At 38.4% G+C, this 10,132-nt stretch overlaps 2 non-coding genes across 2 annotated transcripts; both read right to left on the reverse strand.

The window, feature by feature from the left end:
• Window positions 1-1,045: 1,045 nt before the first annotated feature.
• On the reverse strand, window positions 1,046-1,118 carry TRNAF-GAA (transfer RNA phenylalanine (anticodon GAA)). Its single transcript has one exon. It is a non-coding gene; the product is annotated as a tRNA-Phe (tRNA).
• Window positions 1,119-7,443: 6,325 nt separating this feature from the next.
• On the reverse strand, window positions 7,444-7,516 carry TRNAF-GAA (transfer RNA phenylalanine (anticodon GAA)). Its single transcript has one exon. It is a non-coding gene; the product is annotated as a tRNA-Phe (tRNA).
• Window positions 7,517-10,132: the final 2,616 nt, after the last annotated feature.

Raw genomic sequence — 10,132 nt, forward strand, 5'->3', positions numbered from 1 at the left:
AAATAGATGCAGGACCTGGATTTTTAACCTCATATGGTAGAGATATGTTTTAAGGAGTCCTGTATCATTCCCCAGTTAACTGGTGCAATGGGTAAATAGCATTTTTGGGATCCAGGTTAGGTAGTTGTTTTTTTAACTCTGAATGGACTAGCACTATATTACCTAGATATATTTGGCATGAGTAGGTAAGCAATGTCATCTGACTACTGACATCTGTGTTCAAGGGGAAGTGGAGTGTGATGCAGACAAGAGTTTACTTTACAAAAAAGGACGAAATGGGAAACATTCATTGTCAAACCTGAAGGCAAGATAGGTGGAAGAAAGTTTAAAAGGAGGACAGAAAGCAAAGTCTATGTTGAATTGATCATTTTGTAGATCAGTTGATAAAAATGTTGATAGAGAAAAAAGAACTACAGCTGATTCCAAGACCTATTTTGTTAGAAGCAAGGAACCTCTCAACTGTGCCGAAACCCGGGATTGAACCAGGGACCTTTAGATCTTCAGTCTAACGCTCTCCCAACTGAGCTATTGCGGCCTGCTTATAGCTGTGTTCTTCATACTTTAATTTAAACCATTTAACAAAATAGATGCAGGACCTGGATTTTTAACCTCATATGGTAGAGATATGTTTTAAGGAGTCCTGTATCATTCCGCAATTAACTGGTGCAATGGGCAAATAGCATTTTTGGGATCCAGGTTAGGTAGTTGTTTTTTTAACTCTGAATGGACTAGCACTATATTACCCAGATATATTTGGCATGAGTAGGTAAGCAATGTCATCTGACTACTGACATCTGTGTTCAAGGGGAAGTGGAAGGTAATGCAGACAAGAGTTTACTTTACAAAAAAGCATGAAATGGGAAATATTAATTGTCAAACCTGAAGGTAAGAGAGGTGGAAGCAAGTTTAGAAGGAGGACATAAAGCAAAGTCTATGTTAAATTGATTGTGTTGTAGATCAGTTGGAAAAAATTTGATGAATAGAGAAAAAGTACTACAGCTGATTCCAAGACCTATTTTGTTAGAAGCAAGGAACCTCTCAACTGTGCCGAAACCCGGGATTGAACCAGGGACCTTTAGATCTTCAGTCTAACGCTCTCCCAACTGAGCTATTTCGGCCTAATTATAGCTGTGGTCTTCATACTTTAATTTAAACCATTTAACAAAATAGATGCAGGACCTGGATTTTTAACCTCATATGGTAGAGATATGTTTTAAGGAGTCCTGTATCATTCCGCAATTAACTGGTGCAATGGGTAAATAGCATTTTTGGGATCCAGGTTAGGTAGTTGTTTTTTTAACTCTGAATGGACTAGCACTATATTACCCAGATATATTTGGCATGAGTAGGTAAGCAATGTCATCTGACTACTGACATCTGTGTTCAAGGGGAAGTGGAAGGTAATGCAGACAAGAGTTTACTTTACAAAAAAGCATGAAATGGGAAATATTCATTGTCAAACCTGAAGGTAAGAGAGGTGGAAGCAAGTTTAGAAGGAGGACATAAAGCAAAGTCTATGTTAAATTGATTGTGTTGTAGATCAGTTAGAAAAAATTTGATGAATAGAGAAAAAGAACTACAGCTGATTCCAAGACCTATTTTGTTAGAAGCAAGGAACCTCTCAACTGTGCCGAAACCCAGGATTGAACCAGGGACCTTTAGATCTTCAGTCTAACGCTCTCCCAACTGAGCTATTTCGGCCTTCTGATAGCTGGGGTCTTCATACTTTAATTTGAACCATTTAACAAAATAGATGCAGGACCTGGATTTTTAACCTCATATGGTAGAGATATGTTTTAAGGAGTCCTGTATCATTCCCCAGTTAACTGGTGCAATGGGTAAATAGCATTTTTGGGATCCAGGTTAGGTAGTTGTTTTTTTAACTCTGAATGGACTAGCACTATATTACCTAGATATATTTGGCATGAGTAGGTAAGCAATGTCATCTGACTACTGACATCTGTGTTCAAGGGGAAGTGGAGTGTGATGCAGACAAGAGTTTACTTTACAAAAAAGGACGAAATGGGAAACATTCATTGTCAAACCTGAAGGCAAGATAGGTGGAAGAAAGTTTAAAAGGAGGACAGAAAGCAAAGTCTATGTTGAATTGATCATTTTGTAGATCAGTTGATAAAAATGTTGATAGAGAAAAAAGAACTACAGCTGATTCCAAGACCTATTTTGTTAGAAGCAAGGAACCTCTCAACTGTGCCAAAACCCGGGATTGAACCAGGGACCTTTAGATCTTCAGTCTAACGCTCTCCCAACTGAGCTATTGCGGCCTGCTTATAGCTGTGTTCTTCATACTTTAATTTAAACCATTTAACAAAATAGATGCAGGACCTGGATTTTTAACCTCATATGGTAGAGATATGTTTTAAGGAGTCCTGTATCATTCCGCAATTAACTGGTGCAATGGGCAAATAGCATTTTTGGGATCCAGGTTAGGTAGTTGTTTTTTTAACTCTGAATGGACTAGCACTATATTACCCAGATATATTATGCATGAGTAGGTAAGCAATGTCAGCTGACTACTGACATCTGTGTTCAAGGGGAAGTGGAAGGTAATGCAGACCAGAGTTTACTTTACAAAAAAGCATGACATGGGAAACATTCATAGTCAAACCTGAAGGCAAGAGAGGTGGAAGCAAGTCTAGAAGGAGGACAGAAAGCAAAGTCTATGTTAAATTGATTGTGTTGTAGATCAGTTGGAAAAAATTTGATGAATACAGAAAAAGGACTACAGCTGATTCCAAGACCTATTTTGTTAGAAGCAAAGAACCTCTCAACAGTGCCGAAACCCGGGATTGAACCAGGGACCTTTAGATTTTCAGTCTAACACTCTCCCAAATGAGCTATTTCGGCCTGCTGATGTCTGTGGTCTTCATACTTTAATTTGAACCATTTAACAAACTAGATGCAGGACCTGGATTTTTAACCTCATATGGTAGAGATATGTTTTAAGGAGTCCTGTATCATTCCCCAGTTAACTGGTGCAATGGGTAAATAGCATTTTTGGGATCCAGGTTAGGTAGTTGTTTTTTTAACTCTGAATGGACTAGCAGTATATTACCCAGATATATTTGGCATGAGTAGGTAAGCAATGTCATCTGACTACTGACATCTGTGTTCAAGGGGAAGTGGAATGTGATGCAGACAAGAGTTTACTTTACAAAAAAGGACGAAATGGGAAACATTCATAGTCAAACCTGAAGGCAAGATAGGTGGAAGAAAGTTTAAAATGAGGACAGAAAGCAAAGTCTATGTTGAATTGATCATTTTGTAGATCAGTTGATAAAAATGTTGATAGAGAAAAAAGAACTACAGCTGATTCCAAGACTTATTTTGTGAGAAGCAAGGAACCTCTCAACAGTGACAAAACCTGGGATTGAACCAGGGACCTTTACATCTTCAGTCTAACGCTCTCCCAACTGAGCTATTTCGGCCTCCTGCTAGCTGTAGTCTTCATACTTTGATTTGAACCATTTAACAAAATAGATGCATGACCTGGATATTTGACCTTATAGGTTAGAGATATGTTTTAAGGAGTCCTGTATCATTCAGCCGTTAACTGGTGCAATGGGTAAATACTATTTTTGGGATCCAGGTTAGGTCATTTTTTTTTTACTCCGAATGGACTAGCACTATATTACCCAGACGTATTTTGCCTGAGTAGGTAAGCAATGTCATCTGACCACTGACATCTGTGTTCAAGGGGAAGTGGAAGGTAATGCAGACCAGAGTTTACTTTACAAAAAAGCATGACATGGGAAACATTCATAGTCAAACCTGAAGGCAAGAGAGGTGGAAGCAAGTCTAGAAGGAGGACAGAAAGCAAAGTCTATGTTAAATTGATTGTGTTGTAGATCAGTTGGAAAAAATTTGATGAATACAGAAAAAGGACTACAGCTGATTCCAAGACCTATTTTGTTAGAAGCAAAGAACCTCTCAACGGTGCCGAAACCCAGGATTGAACCAGGGACCTTTAGATCTTCAGTCTAACACTCTCCCAAATGAGCTATTTCGGCCTGCTGATGTCTGTAGTCTTCATACTTTAATTTGAACCATTTAACAAACTAGATGCAGGACCTGGATTTTTAACCTCATATGGTAGAGATATGTTTTAAGGAGTCCTGTATCATTCCCCAGTTAACTGGTGCAATGGGTAAATAGCATTTTTGGGATCCAGGTTAGGTAGTTGTTTTTTTAACTCTGAATGGACTAGCAGTATATTACCCAGATATATTTGGCATGAGTAGGTAAGCAATGTCATCTGACTACTGACATCTGTGTTCAAGGGGAAGTGGAATGTGATGCAGACAAGAGTTTACTTTACAAAAAAGGACGAAATGGGAAACATTCATAGTCAAACCTGAAGGCAAGATAGGTGGAAGAAAGTTTAAAAGGAGGACAGAAAGCAAAGTCTATGTTGAATTGATCATTTTGTAGATCAGTTGATAAAAATGTTGATAGAGAAAAAAGTACTACAGCTGATTCCAAGACCTATTTTGTTAGAAGCAAGGAACCTCTCAACTGTGCCGAAACCCGGGATTGAAACAGGGACCTTTAGATCTTCAGTCTAACGCTCTCCCAACTGAGCTATTTCGGCCTGCTTGTAGCTGTGGTCTTCATACTTTAATAAACCATTTAACAAAATAGATGCAGGACCTGGATTTTTAACCTCATATGGTAGAGATATGTTTTAATGAGTCCTGTATCATTCCCCAGTTAACTGGTGCAATGGGTAAATAGCATTTTTGGGATCCAGGTTAGGTAGTTGTTTTTTTAACTCTGAATGGACTAGCACTATATTACCCAGATATATTTGGCATGAGTAGGTAAGCAATGTCATCTGACTACTGACATCTGTGTTCAAGGGGAAGTGGAATGTGATGCAGACAAGAGTTTACTTTACAAAAAAGCATGAAATGGGAAATATTCATTGTCAAACCTGAAGGTAAGAGAGGTGGAAGCAAGTTTAGAAGGAGGACATAAAGCAAAGTCTATGTTAAATTGATTGTGTTGTAGATCAGTTGGAAAAAATTTGATGAATAGAGAAACAGTACTACAGCTGATTCCAAGACCTATTTTGTTAGAAGCAAGGAACCTCTCAACTGTGCCGAAACCTGGGATTGAACCAGGGACCTTTTGATCTTCAGTCTAACGCTCTCCCAACTGAGCTATTTCGGCCTGCTTATAGCTATGGTCTTCATACTTTAATTTAAACCATTTAACAAAATAGATGCAGGACCTGGATTTTTAACCTCATATGGTAGAGATATGTTTTAAGGAGTCCTGTATCATTCCGCAATTAACTGGTGCAATGGGTAAATAGCATTTTTGGGATCCAGGTTAGGTAGTTGTTTTTTTAACTCTGAATGGACTAGCACTATATTACCCAGATATATTTGGCATGAGTAGGTAAGCAATGTCATCTGACTACTGACATCTGTGTTCAAGGGGAAGTGGAAGGTAATGCAGACAAGAGTTTACTTTACAAAAAAGCATGAAATGGGAAATATTCATTGTCAAACCTGAAGGTAAGAGAGGTGGAAGCAGGTTTAGAAGGAGGACATAAAGCAAAGTCTATGTTAAATTGATTGTGTTGTAGATCAGTTGGAAAAAATTTGATGAATAGAGAAAAAGAACTACAGCTGATTCCAAGACCTATTTTGCTAGAAGCAAGGAACCTCTCAACTGTGCCGAAACCCGGGATTGAAACAGGGACCTTTAGATCTTCAGTCTAACGCTCTCCCAACTGAGCTATTTCGGCCTGCTTGTAGCTGTGGTCTTCATACTTTAATAAACCATTTAACAAAATAGATGCAGGACCTGGATTTTTAACCTCATATGGTGAGATATGTTTTAAGGAGTCCTGTATCATTCTGCAATTAACTGGTGCAATGGGTAAATAGCATTTTTGGATCCAGGTTAGGTAGTTGTTTTTTTAACTCTGAATGGACTAGCACTATATTACCCAGATATATTTGGCATGAGTAGGTTAGCAATGTCATCTGACTACTGACATCTGTGTTCAAGGGGAATTGGAAGGTAATGCAGACAAGAGTTTACTTTACAAAAAAGCATGAAATGGGAAATATTCATTGTCAAACCTGAAGGTAAGAGAGGTGGAAGCAAGTTTAGAAGGAGGATATAAAGCAAAGTCTATGTTAAATTGATTGTGTTGTAGATCAGTTGGAAAAAATTTGATGAATAGAGAAAAAGTACTACAGCTGATTCCAAGACCTATTTTGTTAGAAGCAAGGAACCTCTCAACTGTTCCGAAACCCGGGATTGAACCAGGGACCTTTAGATCTTCAGTCTAACGCTCTCACAACTGAGCTATTGCGGCCTGCTTATAGCTGTGTTCTTCATACTTTAATTTAAACCATTTAACAAAATAGATGCAGGACCTGGATTTTTAACCTCATATGGTAGAGATATGTTTTAAGGAGTCCTGTATCATTCCCCAGTTAACTGGTGCAATGGGTAAATAGCATTTTTGGGATCCAGGTTAGGTAGTTGTTTTTTTAACTCTGAATGGACTAGCACTATATTACCTAGATATATTTGGCATGAGTAGGTAAGCAATGTCATCTGACTACTGACATCTGTGTTCAAGGGGAAGTGGAGTGTGATGCAGACAAGAGTTTACTTTACAAAAAAGGACGAAATGGGAAACATTCATTGTCAAACCTGAAGGCAAGATAGGTGGAAGAAAGTTTAAAAGGAGGACAGAAAGCAAAGTCTATGTTGAATTGATCATTTTGTAGATCAGTTGATAAAAATGTTGATAGAGAAAAAAGAACTACAGCTGATTCCAAGACCTATTTTGTTAGAAGCAAGGAACCTCTCAACTGTGCCGAAACCCGGGATTGAACCAGGGACCTTTAGATCTTCAGTCTAACGCTCTCCCAACTGAGCTATTGCGGCCTGCTTATAGCTGTGTTCTTCATACTTTAATTTAAACCATTTAACAAAATAGATGCAGGACCTGGATTTTTAACCTCATATGGTAGAGATATGTTTTAAGGAGTCCTGTATCATTCCGCAATTAACTGGTGCAATGGGCAAATAGCATTTTTGGGATCCAGGTTAGGTAGTTGTTTTTTTAACTCTGAAGGGACTAGCACTATATTACCCAGATATATTTGGCATGAGTAGGTAAGCAATGTCATCTGACTACTGACATCTGTGTTCAAGGGGAAGTGGAAGTTAATGCAGACAAGAGTTTACTTTACAAAAAAGCATGAAATGGGAAATATTAATTGTCAAACCTGAAGGTAAGAGAGGTGGAAGCAAGTTTAGAAGGAGGACATAAAGCAAAGTCTATGTTAAATTGATTGTGTTGTAGATCAGTTGGAAAAAATTTGATGAACAGAGAAAAAGTACTACAGCTGATTCCAAGACCTATTTTGTTAGAAGCAAGGAACCGCTCAACTGTGCCGAAACCCGGGATTGAACCAGGGACCTTTAGATCTTCAGTCTAACGCTCTCCCAACTGAGCTATTTCGGCCTGCTTATAGCTGTGGTCTTCATACTTTAATTTAAACCATTTAACAAAATAGATGCAGGACCTGGATTTTTAACCTCATATGGTAGAGATATGTTTTAAGGAGTCCTGTATCATTCCGCAATTAACTGGTGCAATGGGTAAATAGCATTTTTGGGATCCAGGTTAGGTAGTTGTTTTTTTAACTCTGAATGGACTAGCACTATATTACCCAGATATATTTGGCATGAGTAGGTAAGCAATGTCATCTGACTACTGACATCTGTGTTCAAGGGGAAGTGGAAGGTAATGCAGACAAGAGTTTACTTTACAAAAAAGCATGAAATGGGAAATATTCATTGTCAAACCTGAAGGTAAGAGAGGTGGAAGCAAGTTTAGAAGGAGGACATAAAGCAAAGTCTATGTTAAATTGATTGTGTTGTAGATCAGTTGGAAAAAATTTGATGAATAGAGAAAAAGAACTACAGCTGATTCCAAGACCTATTTTGTTAGAAGCAAGGAACCTCTCAACTGTGCCGAAACCCAGGATTGAACCAGGGACCTTTAGATCTTCAGTCTAACGCTCTCCCAACTGAGCTATTTCGGCCTTCTGATAGCTGGGGTCTTCATACTTTAATTTGAACCATTTAACAAAATAGATGCAGGACCTGGATTTTTAACCTCATATGGTAGAGATATGTTTTAAGGAGTCCTGTATCATTCCCCAGTTAACTGGTGCAATGGGTAAATAGCATTTTTGGGATCCAGGTTAGGTAGTTGTTTTTTTAACTCTGAATGGACTAGCACTATATTACCTAGATATATTTGGCATGAGTAGGTAAGCAATGTCATCTGACTACTGACATCTGTGTTCAAGGGGAAGTGGAGTGTGATGCAGACAAGAGTTTACTTTACAAAAAAGGACGAAATGGGAAACATTCATTGTCAAACCTGAAGGCAAGATAGGTGGAAGAAAGTTTAAAAGGAGGACAGAAAGCAAAGTCTATGTTGAATTGATCATTTTGTAGATCAGTTGATAAAAATGTTGATAGAGAAAAAAGAACTACAGCTGATTCCAAGACCTATTTTGTTAGAAGCAAGGAACCTCTCAACTGTGCCGAAACCCGGGATTGAACCAGGGACCTTTAGATCTTCAGTCTAACGCTCTCCCAACTGAGCTATTGCGGCCTGCTTATAGCTGTGTTCTTCATACTTTAATTTAAACCATTTAACAAAATAGATGCAGGACCTGGATTTTTAACCTCATATGGTAGAGATATGTTTTAAGGAGTCCTGTATCATTCCGCAATTAACTGGTGCAATGGGCAAATAGCATTTTTGGGATCCAGGTTAGGTAGTTGTTTTTTTAACTCTGAATGGACTAGCACTATATTACCCAGATATATTATGCATGAGTAGGTAAGCAATGTCAGCTGACTACTGACATCTGTGTTCAAGGGGAAGTGGAAGGTAATGCAGACCAGAGTTTACTTTACAAAAAAGCATGACATGGGAAACATTCATAGTCAAACCTGAAGGCAAGAGAGGTGGAAGCAAGTCTAGAAGGAGGACAGAAAGCAAAGTCTATGTTAAATTGATTGTGTTGTAGATCAGTTGGAAAAAATTTGATGAATACAGAAAAAGGACTACAGCTGATTCCAAGACCTATTTTGTTAGAAGCAAAGAACCTCTCAACAGTGCCGAAACCCGGGATTGAACCAGGGACCTTTAGATCTTCAGTCTAACACTCTCCCAAATGAGCTATTTCGGCCTGCTGATGTCTGTGGTCTTCATACTTTAATTTGAACCATTTAACAAACTAGATGCAGGACCTGGATTTTTAACCTCATATGGTAGAGATATGTTTTAAGGAGTCCTGTATCATTCCCCAGTTAACTGGTGCAATGGGTAAATAGCATTTTTGGGATCCAGGTTAGGTAGTTGTTTTTTTAACTCTGAATGGACTAGCAGTATATTACCCAGATATATTTGGCATGAGTAGGTAAGCAATGTCATCTGACTACTGACATCTGTGTTCAAGGGGAAGTGGAATGTGATGCAGACAAGAGTTTACTTTACAAAAAAGGACGAAATGGGAAACATTCATAGTCAAACCTGAAGGCAAGATAGGTGGAAGAAAGTTTAAAAGGAGGACAGAAAGCAAAGTCTATGTTGAATTGATCATTTTGTAGATCAGTTGATAAAAATGTTGATAGAGAAAAAAGTACTACAGCTGATTCCAAGACCTATTTTGTTAGAAGCAAGGAACCTCTCAACTGTGCCGAAACCCGGGATTGAAACAGGGACCTTTAGATCTTCAGTCTAACGCTCTCCCAACTGAGCTATTTCAGCCTGCTTGTAGCTGTGGTCTTCATACTTTAATAAACCATTTAACAAAATAGATGCAGGACCTGGATTTTTAACCTCATATGGTAGAGATATGTTTTAATGAGTCCTGTATCATTCCCAATTAACTGGTGCAATGGGTAAACAGCATTTTTGGGATCCAGGTTAGGTAGTTGTTTTTTTAACTCTGAATGGGCTAGCACTATATTACCCAGATATATTATGCATGAGTAGGTAAGCAATGTCAGCCGACTACTGACATCTGTGTTCAAGGGGAAGTGGAAGGTAATGCAG

This window comes from Lissotriton vulgaris, chromosome 8 (genome assembly GCF_964263255.1).
Source record: "Lissotriton vulgaris chromosome 8, aLisVul1.2, whole genome shotgun sequence".
In the NCBI taxonomy this organism is placed as follows: Eukaryota; Metazoa; Chordata; class Amphibia; order Caudata; family Salamandridae; genus Lissotriton; species Lissotriton vulgaris.